The following is a 16539-nucleotide window of genomic DNA, read 5'->3' as shown; positions in this document are numbered from 1 at the left end:
ACCAAAGCTTACACATGGCTTCCAAAAAGTTGGGGGGGTACCTGCTACGTCGCCTTCATTCTCCCTCCAACGTACGTGGCCCCAGCCAACCATCACCGGCAGAAGCGCGCAAGAGACATTGAACAAGCCGACTCCACTGGAGCACAGTTCCTGGATGCAGTGAAGGGACTTGTTCCTCTGTGGGGCCCAATGGCAAACAGCCGCGCCATCCGACACCTGACCCAGGCAGTAGAAACGACCATGAACATCACGGCTGGCATCCTCACTAACAATACGGCCGAGCTTCAGGCAGTCCGCCTGGTGGCTCTTCAGAACCGCCTTGTTCTAGATGTAGTTCTAGCTGACCGAGGAGGAGCATGCCGCATCATTGGATCCAGCTGTTGCACCTACGTGCCAGATAACTCGCCCTCAGTCTACAAAGCAATCGAACACCTCCACAGACTTTCCTCAGAGGTTCACCAGGAACAGGAAGGATGGTCGCTTGGAAGCTGGTTTTGGGGCACTTTGAAGGACTGGGGATGGAGGTTGTTCACATTTATATTGATACCGGTCGTGATACTATGCGGGTGTTGCCTAGGTATTCAATGTTTGCCACCTCTGTGTTCGCTCATTGTTAACTGCATGTGCCCTAAGACTTCGGACTTCAAAACTGAACACATGAAAGCATTGTATGACCTCGAAATAAGAAATATAATGGGGATTGACGTAAATTAACAAGCTGGCTAGATATGTTGAAAAGGGAGGACTGTTAAAATCTAGATCATGGCGTAAACATTATCGGCGCAATCTTGTCTCTTTTCAGATCCATATGTGCGCGTAAGCAGCAGCCATTTTGAATGCCATGATCTCCCTGCCCACTGTCGATAGCCAGCGCGTCTCCCCCCCCTTCACCCTCTCGCCTCTTAAGCATCCCTCGTGCTCGGACAGCCCCCGATCTCTCCTGCCTGGGCCATAAACGCACCTCCAGCGCGACCCTGCCTCCGAGCCACATCCCGTGCCGAAACCCCCACACTCTTTCATCTCATCCATAAAACGGGCCCTTTGATAACCTCTTCCTCCTTGCCCGATTGTCCGGCCCGACCCCAGGCCATCACTTAGCCCAACAGATGCGGTTTATTGCCCCTACAGTAGGACCTCGCCTCACATCAAAGGAGTGGGGATCAATCAATGCCCTCACACCCCTAGATCCGATCGATCGCCCGCATTCCTGTTCCCAGCGGAATGTCCAGCTGCACGATAGCCATCATGCTGAGATTGGGGTGGGGACTCCTACTGTAGATATGTGTGGGAACGGGCCTGAACCGGGGATTCCAAAGACGCCTTTTCCGTACTTCAAAGCATTTCCAAGAATGTGTTGCATGTAATAAAGTAATAAACCAGTGTATAAGAGGCCAAGCCTCAGAGATGTCGAGAGAGCACCTCGAGAAGATACCCTGTTGTCTGATTTGACGTGTTCAGTTCCGTCGGAAATAAACTCCTGTTTCCTGCCTTCCAGTCTCCAGCGCCTGCCTCTTTATTTGGTAATCGTGAGTTGGGTGAGAAGCGGCTAACGCCGGGCAAACCTAGAAAAGGGGTATAACGACCTGATCTGCCTGAACCCTTTTTCATCACCTGAACTGTCACAGAAGACGCTGTGGGCAATGGTCCGCAAGCCATGAGAGAGGAGGATGGACTTTCTGTTGCGCAGACATCAGGGGTTCGCAGTGACCCCGTCGCCAGGGGGGACAACGGATGTACGGTCACGTTGTAGGGTCGGTGCAGTAATGGGCCACACTACCAGAGGGTAGGAGAGTAGTCGTGCAGGAGTCAAGAACCAGTGTCCCACCCTGGCACTCAGGGTATCAAGACATTCATTAGTGAGACCATCAAGCAACTCAAGATGAGAGAACCACCCACCGCCTGCCAATGCCAGCCTCAAGGAGAGGGTGCAGGAGGGAGCGTCCCATGTACGCTAGCGGCCGGCGACAAGGCCCCACAGTCCAAACCGCATCCACCTGGGCCTAGGGCCCACCGATGTCATGGTTCAGCGACAATGGGGTTGTGTAGTACCCTAAAAAGCAAGGGCAGGAGTAGTCTCTAAGGGCCCCACTCCCACAGGGTTCACCGAGAGCCCAGGTACTCAACAAGCAATCCACAGGAGGGCCGGGTATTCCACTGGAGGAGCCCACAGGCTGATGACACGAGCAGCCAGCAAGGAGCAGGCTCCATAGGAGAGCAGTGAGGGTCCAATCGAAGCGGGAAAGCCCAACGGGTCCCCAGCGTGCAGGGCCACAGCGCGCAGGGTCGCCCCCACCCCCACACCTCACCTGCATAGAAGCGCAGCATTGTAAGAGTCCAGCAAGAGGCGGTATAGTGAGGTAGGGGGAAAGCAGGCCCGCGCCCGCCTGCAGACCCACCAGGCTAGAGGGATGCTGTTCTCAGGCCAGGCCACCACAGTGACGCCACCGGATCTGCCAAGGGCCAGTAGTCTGCAGTTGCTCTCCTTATTCAGTGCTGACCAGGCAATCCCGCCATCTGGCGCAGGAGTGAGGCCGCCGCGCCACGGGGTCGCAGTAGCCGTGTGCTGCAGCAGGTCTGCTCCGGGGAGAAAGAGGGACCCAAAATGGCAGCCGTCACAGGCAGGGACACCGATGAGCTGCTCAGTCCCGCCGTGCCCCCGCGCTAGGGAGCCCCACACAGGATCGGGCGCGCACCGCAGTTTAGTGGCATCAGCGGGTTGATGGGGGTGTGCAGCAGCCTGCAGAGCGAGGCCCGGGACAGCAAAGGTCAAAATGGCGGCGGCCACCGCCGGGCCCAGGCACTGTGGGTGAGAGGTCCGCGCCCCCGCTCCAGGCCGACTCAGGCCGTCTGCCGCTCTCCAAAAGATGCCCCAGGTGCTCCGCCATCCCTACGCCCCGGTGTGTCGTTTCTATGAGGCCCCAGCTCTGCAGTAGAAGCAGCTGAAGGTGGCAGTGCATGGGAGCCCTCGCAGCGTACGTCTCACGCCATTCGTGCCGAGATAACGCCCCCCCCAGATACAGATTTTGATTGGGTAAGTACCAAGAGCAGCAGCAAGTCATTCCCCTTTATTGGTGGAAAACCTCGTAAATTGGGAGGTACTTATCACGCCCAATAAATTCACGCCTTGCAGAGTCGGATTTTACCAGATGCAATACTTATCACACCAATTACCAGCCAGCTTGTGTTGAGGGCCTTTATACATATAAGCCCCCATTTAGTGTCATTGCTTTTTAGATATATATTAAAGCAAGTAACAGGTGCCTTTAACTGTAATCTTATATTGCTTCTGTTTAGACAGTGATCTCAAAAGCAAAAACATGAGGTGCCTTCGCAAAAGAATCCTTGCATCTGTGATGATAAAGACTCTTTGCAAGTTTCTTTACTTCATTTACCTCTTGTAGCTAATGCTTGCCAAGTAAAATGGAACTTTATAAACTTCTTACTCTGTGCCTTGGTTTATAGCTATTGTTGTTCCCTTGCATTTCTTTTACACTTATTGGTTAATATATAGAAGGTATGAATGATAAAAGCTATTTGTAATTTCTTTCTTTATTGGATAGTGGTAAATGATTGACGGAATATTCGTCTAGGGTACCAGACACCCTCGCCCTGGCCTTAAAAAGATCTGAGAGAAAAATGAGATGAAATAAAATGCAGGAGATCGAAAAGTAATGTATATTTTCAGACGTGCGGAGATCTTGCATTAAACTTAGTTGAAGATGAGTTGTACAATTCCTTAGTAAATAGAACAAATGCAGCGTAAAACAAGAGTCGAAAATGGCGTTGAAAAGCTCCTTGTCAGCCTCTCTCGGCGGGAAGCTCAGTCGTTCCCAGTGGCTGCTGTGCTGCTTGTGTCCAGGAAGCTTGGATAATGGCTACAGCCTGTGCGACTGTAACACTGCGCAGTCTAATTGGTGCTTTACTCATCTTTATTTTATTGCAACGTGTCATGCTTACTTGGCTCTTTTATCTGTGAAAACCCTCACACCGAGTCCCTTATACCTCAGTCTGTTTCTAAAGTGGGATAAATTAGCCCACTCGAGTCTCGACATCAGATACGCACTTTACGTGACTCGTTTTAAAAACAGGTACACATTTCAAACAACAAGCAGGCCTCTGGTATCGAAAGAAAGCAGGAGTAATAGCGTTAGCAGTTAAAGTGGAAGAACCCGAGTGGAATGGAACAGATCCATCCTTTCAATGGCAGCTCTGGTGTTCCAAACAGTGATAAAGATTATTGATGACCTCTACGATGCACGTGAACCATGTCCAAGGGGAGCAAGGCATTTGTCAACTTTGTTGCAGAAAGCAGGCTCCGCCGTCAAAAGAAACACTGACACAGCAGGTATGCACTGGTCTCCTAATGGAAGGAAGTCCAAACACTTATGTTTTTTACACTTCAGCTACTTCATGTGACGGGGTGGAAATCTCATTTAATTTGTAGAGATGCATTATTATCACGTGTAGACCGCACCCGCATATAATCGCTTACTGTATTAACGTGAAGTGTTAGAAATGTGCTAACACAGATACGTGACATATATATTTTAGGTTATTGACAGTGTTGTGAAAAAATGTATGTAGGAAATGAATGTTACCGGCAGAAAACGTTAACGTGAAGAACTTGTGTTGTGCAACTGGAAATTATTTGTGTACTAAATGTGCTTATTAATTAAGACATTTCATACGTAGGTTATAACCCCTGCACTCTGCCCCACTCCTACATGCATACACCATCTTCTTCCCTTAGGTATTTCCCCTCCCGCCAAGAAAAGCCACTACACTTCTTGTCTCATGGTGGTCATTTGTTGGCCGCAGTTTTATTAGGGTTACAAGGAAACAGTTATATTTTGCACTTTGCATGTTATATGATTATACATTCCCTTGTGATCATCTCTTGGCCCTTCTGGGCCGGTTCTTTGGTAGGTTGGAATTTTCTTTGCGCCTCATTTGCGCGGGAAGGGGGGTAGCCTATGTCCCCAGAGTTAGGCCGCCTCGCTACCTTGTCCGATTTTGTTGTGCCCTGCCATCCGGCGGGGGCTGGGCTGCGAGCGCCGTCTCTGATCGCTACCCCTTCCTTTGGTAGTCATGAAACCCAGCCGTGAGGCATCCCAGAGTCACTTTCCTTAGGCCACCTCACCCAGCCGTGCGGCATCTGAAGGTGAGTGGACCTATTCTGGCGCACCGCCCTCCGGTGTGCCTCCATACCAACCGTTCTCAGCGTAGCCCTTCGCCACGCCGTCAGGGAGGCTGCCGTCTTCTAGCAGCTCCCCCCTCCTACGACCTGCCTCATTACTGACACCCCGCCATTATCATGGCGCCCCACAAGTTGGACCAGAAGACTCTCATGCCCTGTTCGGAGAGATGTACCCCATCGTCGGCGTAGTATTCCGGGCGGCCTGTGTGTATTAACCCGTGTCTGATTGCTCACTGTGAGGTTCAATTTTTTCCTTGAGTTTTCAACCCCTTTGTATGATCCCGCCCCGCGCCATTCTTTTCTACTTATTAGCTCGGACCAGATTATTGACGTGCGCCCAAATGCCCTGGACGTTTCGATGAGGTCTTTCTGTATCCCGAGGAGCCGCGCTCTCCGCCCCATCCCGGCCAGGTCGTTCCCTTCCAGATGTATGATCAAAACATCCGGGTGCCAGTCTGCGTCTTCCCGGAGACCTTTGAGGGCCACCGCCAGCTGCTCCCACCGCATGCCCGACCATCCGAACCATCGAACGCATGTGTGCCTTGGCCTGTCCCTGAGTGCGCGCCCAGAGTTCTTCCACCAGACGTACATCCGCCTGACAAAGGAGTGCCCCACCACCCACACTAGGTGTGGTCTGCTCCCTGTTGGAGCAATGGAATTACGGCCAGTCACTTCCTGGGTTGCCCCACGCTCCCTCTGGTCATAACAGCTGGGGGCGAACTTACGTTTTGTATGCGTGCAAGCGCCATCACCCTACCGCCTGTATTCCTGCCTTGGACATCCCATGTTGTGCTTCAGTCGTGGCGCTCCTATCCGGAAAGAGTGGGACCCAAAGCCTTTTTGCGGTAGGCCCGCCCTGCTGAGAGCTAGGCGCATTACTGCCTTGAACTGAAATTTGCTCAGCTGGGTGCCGTTCCTGTGTTTGAAAAGCGGCCCTTCTCCCGCCGGGCGTACCGCCATGAATGCGAACAGGCAGCATACAGCGCAGTGTCTCTGATCTTGGATGCATTGCAACCTGACTATGGCCCCTTTGCCCGCCTGGTCTGTCTTTGACCGCCGTAGGACCATTTCCACTCTCTTTGCCCAGGGGGTCACATCGCCAGCCTGGATGCAGTGCTCGGCCTGTCCTTCCCTGGCAGGGGCCATGAACTCGCTTATGCGAAATGCTCCGAAGAATGCTGTGGTAAACGCTGCCCGAAAGAGCAGCAGCTCATATCTATCTGTTGTTACGCCCTCTAGTGCCTCAAGCAGCGCTCCCAGCTTCTCAAAGTCTATTGGGCGCCTTGTGTCCACTATCTTTCCTTCCTTCCGCCTCCACCCCTTCATTGCTGCCCTGATGTAGTGGGATGCAATTGGGTTGTGCCCTGTCTCGAGCTTCGCGTAGTGGGCCACGGCTGCCAAGTGTGCCTGTGCCCAGGACCTCGACCTCTTCCCCTCGTAGGCCCAGCAAATGAACTGTTCTGCCGCCCTGCGAGTGTCTCCATTGTCGGCTAGTGATTGTATACCCCCTACTCTCATTACCGTCGCTACGTATTTACTGTAGCATTTGGCTGCAGCTTGGGCGAGTGCGTGTGTGATCAGTTCCGACAGGTCTGGCCTGCCAGCTCCCAGAGCTGGTTCGGGAAGGGGGTCATGTTCCTTTCTGCCCTGGGTGCCAGCTCCCTGAATTTGCACATCGTGTTTCTCGATAGCGCGTCTGCTATTTCGTTCTCCTCCCTGGCACGTGCCTTGCCCGCAGCTCTATGTTGCCTTCCAGCTGTAATGTAACCAGACGTCGCATTAGTTTTAGTGTGTCTGGGCACCTAGCCGACCCTCTGTTAATCGTCTGCACTACGCCCTTGTTGTCAGACCATAGGGTCAGTTTCATGTCCCGGAGCTCCTTTTTCCAGATTACTAATGCCACTACGATGGGAAAGAGCTCCAAGAATATTATGTTGCCTGTTATGTAATGTACAAATAACAAACAAGGAAGGAACTATCACTACAAGTGTATTTGCGAAGACCACAGATAGGAACAACTTACTCCATTACAGAAGTTTCCTTCAAACTTCACTCAAACAGCATCTACCTTTTTCGCAACTTCTAAGAATAAAACGAATTGCATCCACCAACGAACTATATACAAAACACAAAACAGAAACATTAGAGAAGTTTAGAAAAAGAGGATATCCCCAATCCATCTTGGAATCTGCATCAGAAAGGGCTGACAAATTACAACGCAAACATCTGCTTACAACTATACAGAAAGAGACGGAACAAAGATCAGTTTTCGTCTCAAAGTTTTCAACACACAGCACTAAAATCAAAAAAACAATCATAAAGCACTGGCCACTGCTGGCATTAGAGGAAGATTTTAATGGGATATTTGAAAATCAACCAAGTTTTGCATATGAAAGAACAAAAAATTTGAAGGAATTGTTAAAAGAACCACCTAAGCAAGAACAAAGTAAATATAAAGGCACATTACCATGTCACAATTGTGGAAACTGTTCAGCAATAATTAAGAACAACGTAATTAACCACCCCACAAAAGGAACTCCAGTGAAATTAAAAGTATCAGGAACATGTTACACAAGCAATGTTATTTATATGTTAAGATGCCCGTGTGGCTTGTCATATGTGGGAAAGTCACAAAGAAAAATCAAAACAAGAATAATCGAACATAAAAGCAATATCCGTCTGAACAATCTCAAATCTACGGTGGCAGTACACTTTAATGAAGCAAAACATAACGCAAGCCAGCTAAAATTCTGTATTTAAGAGAAAGTGGCAATACTTCCAGGAAGAGACAATAATAGCCAATTATTGAGAAGAGAAATCTTTTGGATAAACCATTTATGTACTCTTCATCCGAAGGGATTAAATGAAAGGATGGATTTGAACTGTTTCTTATAAACTGATGGACAGTACTAAACTCAGATTTATATGTGGTAACATTAACAATAATCATTTGAACTGTTTTCTATTTAACAGATTTACAGTTAAAATACATGGAACATTAATATAATTTATTTATTGTTGGTTTACGTATTAGTATTGTTTATGTATGGTACATGCATGTACATAGATGCAACACCGTTTCGAGAACGTTTATGCACACTCAGTACACCTTGATATTACGTTTCAGCTACATACAGTTTTAGAACTTTACGATACATGGCAGATTTATAACATGGAATACAATCGAGATGTAGATGTAATAACACTTGGTTTGTATAGCCAGGGAGGCATCACTGTTCACGAGCCAATTCGACGGTTCAACTGTTAAGCCCGCAAGGATGCTAATAAAGTTATTTGCACATTTGGTAGATGTTTTCGATGTCTATCACACGAATACCCACGTGATTAGAACAGGGCATTAGAGTGGAGATCATAGAGACGTTAGTTACAGAGCGTCGCACGCCGATGGTAGCGAGGAGAGGGTGAATCTTGACAAAGATAAGGTAAGAACACGCACGAAAATCTTCCATACATAAAGTTAGCACCGCTAAACGGTTGTTTAAATCTATGGAGTCTTAATACCGTGATCATTCTTATTCTACAGCACTAAAAAGAACCCTGCTAAAAACAAAAGGTCAGTGTAAATATTACGACGATAACACACTCCAGGGCACATTAAGGTTTAGCATCACAAGGGATATAAGGTGAAACTGTGTACATAAGAAGGTGACAGTGGTAAAAAAAACATACGGATTACATGATGAACATGAGACATGATATGATTGTTTATATGGACGTATTAGAACTAACAGGAAATATGAAATAGTAAAAGTACCTGTGTTGTGTTTAATAATGTATGATACCGATAATGACATATGACACTGTTTTCAGATATAAAGAAGTCCCCTGATGAAGGGCTATATGCTTGAAATGCATTGGGCAAATGAAGAATTGTCGAATATGAAATGAAATATTCATGTGAAAGTTCGGAAGAAAATTAAAAATCTTCGTTACAAATAAATACATAATGAAATCATGAAACCATCTGAATATATGGATTAATCATTGATGAAATAGAAAGGAGTGCAAGGTTGGAATGTATCTTGTGTTACAGGATTCATAAGTTTGATTCAACATTTTTCAATCCAGCAGCTCAGTAGGATTGCCATCCTATGCACCACCGAATTTTGAGAAGAGTATCTGACTCAATTAAACTCAATATACACTTAGAGTGCGAAAACAAACTCCAATTGGTATGTTGCCTGTTATGCCTTCCCTGTGCCAGCTGCTGGGCCACTGTCCTGCGCACCACTTTTCCCTCACAATCGCTCCAAACCCTATGCTCCCTGACGCATCGGTGTACAACTCAATCTTTTTACTGGTCAGCCAGCCTTCCCTCCATATCAGCACCCCGTTGAAGTCTGCCAGGAAGGTATCCCACATCTGCAGGTCCCTCTTTACCTCGGCCCGAGCCGAACGTGGTGGTGTCTGTGTGTTAGGCCCCGTGTCAGCTGTGTCAATCGTCTAGCGAACACCTTGCTTGCTGGTATGACCCTTGTCGCGAAATTCAAATTTCCTATGAGCTGTTGTATGTCCCTCAAAGTGGCCTTCTCCCGCCCGCACATGTTCCTTATGTCCTGTCTAAAGTCTTCTACTTTCTCGGGGGGTAGCCTAGACGTCCCAGTGACCGAGTCCAGCTCGATCCCCAGAAAAGTGATCTTTGTAGTTGGCCCCTCTATCATGTCTTTGGATAGTGGTATCCCCAGCTCGTCTGCTAGTGTAATGAATGCCCTCAGTGTGTCTTCGCACTCGGGGGACGCGCTGGGCCGGTAAGCAGGAAATCGTCTAGGTAATGCAGTTTCCCGTCCGTGGGGTGACTATCATGCACTCTATGAATGTGCTGAAAAGGTCGAAGTATGCGCATGACACTGAGCATCCCATGGGCATTGCCTTGTCGTGATAGTAACGTCCCTCTCACTGGAAACCTAACAAGTGGAAACGATCGGGGTGGACTGGGAGTAAGCGGAACGCTGACTCGATATCTGCCTTTGCCATGAGAATCCCGCTGCCTGTAGTCTTTATCAGGTCTATCGCATCGTCAATCGTGGAATAGGTTACTGAGCACACCTCAGCCTCAATCCCATTGTCTACTGACGTGCCCTCCGGGAAGGAGAGGTGGTGGATGAGTCGGAATTGCCCTTTTCCTTTCTTTGGTACCACCCCCAGCGGTGACATGACCAGCTCCCTCCCCCTTGCGGCCGGGAGGGGGCCCTCAATCCTGCCAAGTTGCCTCTCTTTCTCTATCTTTTTGGCCACCACCCCCGGGTGTTGCATCGCCGACTTCAAATTTCTCTCGCAGCTGGGAGGGAGGGGGCCGCTGAAGGGGATGGGAAAGCCATTCTCAAAGCCATGTACCAGTGTGTCTGCGTCCGATTTGCTGTGATATCTGTTGGCTAGTGCTCGTAATCTCTGTGTGTTAATGGAAGACCACGCTAGTGGGGTGATGCCTTGTGTTTCTCCCCCTTCTCCACCCCTTCCGCTTGCTTCATTGCTTCTTTTTCTCCCTTTTGTTGCATTTGGGGTCGTCCTTTTGCCTACAGCCTGCTGCAGGGTGCCCCCGCCGCATGTGGAGCATATGTGTTGGAATTTACATGCTGCCCCATATGTACAATCGCCGGCCTCGAAATTCCAGCATACTGCTGGTGGCCCATTGCAGTGCGCTCCTCTCACTGTACTGGCGTGCTTTTGCTTCTGAAATGGCTGAAAAGGCCTCCCTCTTCCTTTCTGAAAGGGGGCACGAAAGGAATGGTCGCTCCTTCCCCCCCATGTCCTGACCTCTTTCGCCACCATCATCTTATGGATGAACCCGGAGACGTCCTCTTCGTTCTACTCCATCTCAGGGTGTGTCTGCATCTTTAGCCTGAACCCCTTATCATACTCTAGCCAAGCATCCCCCTTGAACTGCCACTGCGCATTGTGTATGTTGGCTTCGTAAAGCCAGAGGTCGGCTGCGCAGCGCGGGAATTTCTCCACTATGATGCATGCCATGATCCTGAATGCGTCTAACCAATTATCGAATGTCCTCTCCTTGGACTCCCATCTTCTCTCCCTCCTATCTTCCTCCTTCTTATCGCATGTCGTCAGGTCCAGACCCTCTAACTGAATTTCAAGCAAAGAGAATATATCGATAAACTCCTTCCTCCAAATCCTTTCCTTTACCGCTATGGGGATGAGGCTGGCTAGCCCAGTGGCCCCCCAGTGACATTACGGTTCACACAGGAGAAGGTCTGGGAACCAAGAACAAATTGTAGCATGAAAGGTACAAAGACGTGGAAAAGTACATCCAGGACTATATCCAGAGCAGGTGGCGTGAATCGAGGTTCACCATGGAAGTGTTACTTGTTGATAATTGGTCGCTTGAATTTGGAATAGGGTCCCACATCTCTCTTGCCTTCAGAGAGGGAGAATCTTAGAATGTGCTCTATCTTTGTGATGGTAGCTGTATGCTACTGGTACCATTGATTGTGGAGAGGCGCACTGAAACCCTTTATTTTGTTCTATGGGAATGTTTATGTAGGGATGTCACCTTGGTGTTAGAGTAGGGATAGATTTAATGTTTTTCACTCACCAACCCTCGATGCATGGAAATTTGGACTCGTGCTTCCTGCTTTTCTGTATTCTACTTCTTGTATTACAAGTGTTGTTTATGCTACACCACCTAAACTGGATTCGCAGATTTGGCATCATGCTATTTCCTTTGTATTTCTATGCTCTCATATTGAAGTGTCTCTATGTCATGTTATTTTTGGCTTTGTAATAAACGAACTAACCTTACGTAGTTGTCAGTGGCTTATTATGTATCAAGGACAGTTCTTGACCAAATGACTGTTTTCTAATGACTTCTTTCCCCTTTACACTTTCATGCTGCAAAAAAGAAACATTGAAGTGTGACTTTAGAAGAGGTCTAGAGCTTATGGGCCCGGCCCTTTCACATGTAAATGGAGGTTGCCTCCCCTGGCTATCTCCGAATACAAATAAATACAGAGGCATTTGTGCCCCTCTGGGAAAAAAAACATGGACCAGCAGAGTGGCACGCCTCACAGTTTGAAGACTTCTGGACTAGCAGGATAAGATAACATAAGTGAAAGTAATACATTTGCAACATATTTTCCCCCTTAATAAAGGATCAACAACACAGAAAACGAGACGAAACAGTTACAGGGAAATAGAGGCGGTGAAAATTGTGTAAACACAAAAAAAGAAGTACAATACAACAAACGGGGTTTTTAGTATTTCAGATAAGTGTGGGCGCACTACCTAGTGTGGATGTAAGTGTGTACAAAATAGCTACGTTATGGCGTGGTGCGGAAGGGCTAACGGATAAGACCCCTTAACCGTTCCAAAGTAGGTCAGTCACCAAACCTACGAGACAATGTAAAACAGCAATGCCCTCGCACACAACAATCAAGGTGTAAAAAACAGTGGTTATGAAATAGACAACATTCTATGTATAGAGCCAATCATTAAGACAATTGCAATTCAGTTCCGTTTCTTGGAAGATGGATATAAGTTTATTGGTTCCACAACCAGCCGACACGTGTTTCGTCGCGTGGGAAACAAATCACTGCGACTCCTCAGGGCTGGGAAAGAGACATAATAGTATAGATATGGAACACTTAGTCGAATTCAGTGCATATAAATACATTTACACTTTTTGCATGCACTGCATGGACCGAGGTGAATGTGTGTAGTGATCAGAGTGTTAGACTACAGAAGAAAGAACGAAGCATTCCACGAGCGATGATTGGAAGAGTTCCAGCAACCGTGATTGAAGTGGCGGTATGGAGAACAAACATATTGGTAGTGAACAAAGGCTTATGTCCAAAAATGTTATTCTCCATAATAAACACACTGGTCAACAATAATACTGTGGGATATTGAAAAGTCACCTATTACAACAGATGAAGTACTTTACTGCAAAAACGAGAAAGGAAAACCACAAAAGGCCAAGTATGGTGGCGTGACATGCACCTTTGGAAACTTTATCATGTCTGTTTCGTGGAGTGAGTGCATGCAAGCCCAATGTGAATAGCTCATGGTAAAGAGATTGTAAGCACGTACAAAACTTGCATACCTTAAGACACAACCTACAATCGTGTAGGTGTGGGTGATATTTCTACAGAATCTGATCGCTGTAGTGGGGAAGAGAATTAAAAAGGGGGCGGGGATTAATTGAAGGGGAGGCAAAACGGGGAGAAGATGAAAGGGGGAAAAACAATTGTTCATGTTAATCCCTAGTCATCCTATATCTGTTGAGTCACAGACAATAATCGAGTAAAATCTAAATGTCTAACATAGTTTATGTCGATAAATATATGCAAAATGACCTCTCACCGTATAAAATTAGTAATCCTACCCGTCTCAGCCGGGTACGTGTGTTGAAGGAAAGGAGAAGAATAAACGCTAAAAGCGTCTTGGGAGGTTCCAGGTGTGGTGGCACCTTCCTGTATAGGATAAGAATGTGGGCATGTATACATCAGAGAGAACTAGTCGTATATGGTTCACCCTGTTTTCTACCTGGCATTATAATGCCCCAAAGGCGCCACTCACCGTCAATCGGAGTGGTAACTGAAGCAGGGTTATCTCAATCTTCACGTGGTAGATTTCTCACTGAATATGCATTCATGAGCACACGGAATCAGAGTGCTACATCGGACGTGCTAAGAGAAAAAGATTGCAATTGTTTACCGATTACCGTGTGTCATGGTATTAAAAGTGTTGTGAGAATCAACATATAGTAAACAGTATCAACACCTCAAAAATTCTAATCGGGTACCTTAATGAGTGTGCACATTAAGCTCAAACCGGGAGGGGATCCACAAGCAGGCTCCGGTTCGCGTGGGTGCAACTTGAATCCGGAAGTATCTGCAGGGGTAAGGCCAACGAAAAGCGGCATCAATAACAGTTCTTTAATTGTTACCATTGTGGTCATATCATATGATGATTTCTCTATCTAACTACGTGAAGGAACTCACCAAGGACGTGGTATCCCTCCTCCTTTGGTTCCCGGTCGCCGTTTTCCAACTACGGACACGTGACCGGAAGGAGGCTGGGAATAAGTACGTTTGTTTGCTGAACGACTAGAACGTAAATTTCAATGATAAAATCCGCCATAACCAAATTACCGCGGCACCTCGTATCGAATCCCAAGGCTGCCCACAGTAGTGTAGTAGGTGAGAGTTGGTAATAATAAACTCCCAGACTACATCATCTTATAAGAATTGTAATCCTAAGGGAATTGAAAATTAAATTATAATGCCAGGTAGAAAACAGGGTGAACCATATACGAATAGTTCTCTCCGACGTATACATGCCCACATTCTTATCCTATAGAGGAAGGTGCCACCACAGCTGGAACCTCCAAAGACGCTTTTAGCGTTTATTCTTCTCCTTTCCTTCAACACACATACCCGGCTGAGACGGGTAGGATTACTAATCTTATACGGTGAGAGGTCATTTCGCATATATTTATCGACATAAACTATGTTAGATATTTAGATTTTACTCGATTATTGTCTGTGACTCAACAGATATAAGATGACTAGGGATTAACATGCCAGAAAAGAGTGTCCAATAGTTGTATTCGACCACAATAAGGAGCAAGTAAACGGCTTCACTTAAGACGTTAAAGAAAGCCCTCACTCACCACCTAGTGGTGACATGCTTCATCATCGGGCCCCACCAAAGAGACCGAGTGTCTCTTTGGTGTGCTGGCACGCCAGATTTACTGCGGAGCGGGTTGGTGAGTTCAGGCAGTGTTGTGCAAAGAAAAGAAACTAGTGAGTGGTGGATGGTTAAAAATTAGTCCGTAGTGTATCAAAATTAACTTTATTCTAATGATCACTAAGGGCGGGTTAATAAAAACTAATGTGTTGGGAATTCGTCCACAATTAGTTGAGTGGTAGTTTCCTAAATATCAGTCGACATGTTTTAGCCACGAAACGGTATGATTTTACCTGGCATTCATCAGGACTCTGCGTGTGCTAAACCCTGGTGGAATGGACTCCCTAAGGCCCACCCTTACCTAGGGACGTGAAAGTGAAAATTAACAAAAAGGTGTATAGTGCAAAAAAATTAGGAAGAAAAGATTGTCTTCCTAATTACTCCTGGTTTAGGAGGCTTCCAGCTTTAAGGTTTCTGCACTTTTGTGTTGTTAAGGATTCACACCATGGGTCACAGGAGGGGGGTGGGAACGTAATTGGCACACCGCCCTCGACGCTCGGCACCCACTGTGTACCTGCATCTACCCTCGACCGGACCTTTCTTCCTAATTTTTTTGCACTTTACACCTTTTTGTTAATTTTCACTTTCACGTCCCTAGGTAAGGGTGGGCCTTAGTGAGTCCATTCCACCAGGGTTTAGCACACGCAGAGTCCTGATGAATGCCAGGTAAAATCATACCGTTTCGTGGCTGAAACATGTCGACTGATATTTAGGAAACTACCACTCAACTAATTGTGGACGAATTCCCAACACATTAAGTTTTTATTAACCCGTCCTTAGTGATCATTAGAATAAAGTTAATTTTGATACACTACGGACTAATTTTTAACCATCCACCACTCACTAGTTTCTTTTCTTTGCACAACACTGCCTGAACTCACCAACCCGCTCCGCAGTAAATCTGGTGTTGCAGCACACCAAAGAGACACTCGGTCTCTTTGGTGGGGCCCGATGATGAAGCATGTCACCACTAGGTGGTGAGTGAGGGCTTTCTTTAACGTCTTAAGTGAAGCCGTTTACTTGCACCTTATTGTGGTCGAATACAACTATTGGACACTCTTTTCTTGTTTATTGATATTACCGGGGAATAAGAGTGTCACTCCACTCTCCCTGCCTCTCCTTTTGTTTAGACGACCTATGGATTAACATGAACAATTGTTTTTCCCCCTTTCATCTTCTCCCTGTTTTGCCTTCCCTTCAATTAATCCCCGCCCCCTTTTTAATTCTCTTCTCCACTACAGCGATCAGATTCTGTAGAAATATCACCCACACCTACACGATTGTAGGTTGTGTCTTAAGGTATGCGAATTTTGTACGTGCTTACAATCTCTTTACCATGAGCTATTCACATTGGGCTTGCATGCACTCACTCCACGAAACAGACGTGATAAAGTTTCCAAAGGTGCATGTCACGCCACCATACTTGGCCTTTTGTGGTGTTCCTTTCTCGTTTTTGCAGTAAAGTACTTCATCTGTTGTAATAGGTGACTTTTCAATATCCCACAGTATTATTGTTGACCAATGTGTTTATTATGGAGAATACAATTTTTGGACATAAGCCTTTGTTCACTACCAATATGTTTGTTCTCCATACCCCCACTTCAATCACGGTTGCTGGA

The sequence above is a fragment of the Lissotriton helveticus genome, chromosome 4_1 (assembly GCF_964261635.1).
Source record: "Lissotriton helveticus chromosome 4_1, aLisHel1.1, whole genome shotgun sequence".
In the NCBI taxonomy this organism is placed as follows: Eukaryota; Metazoa; Chordata; class Amphibia; order Caudata; family Salamandridae; genus Lissotriton; species Lissotriton helveticus.
This window is presented reverse-complemented; position numbering follows the sequence as displayed.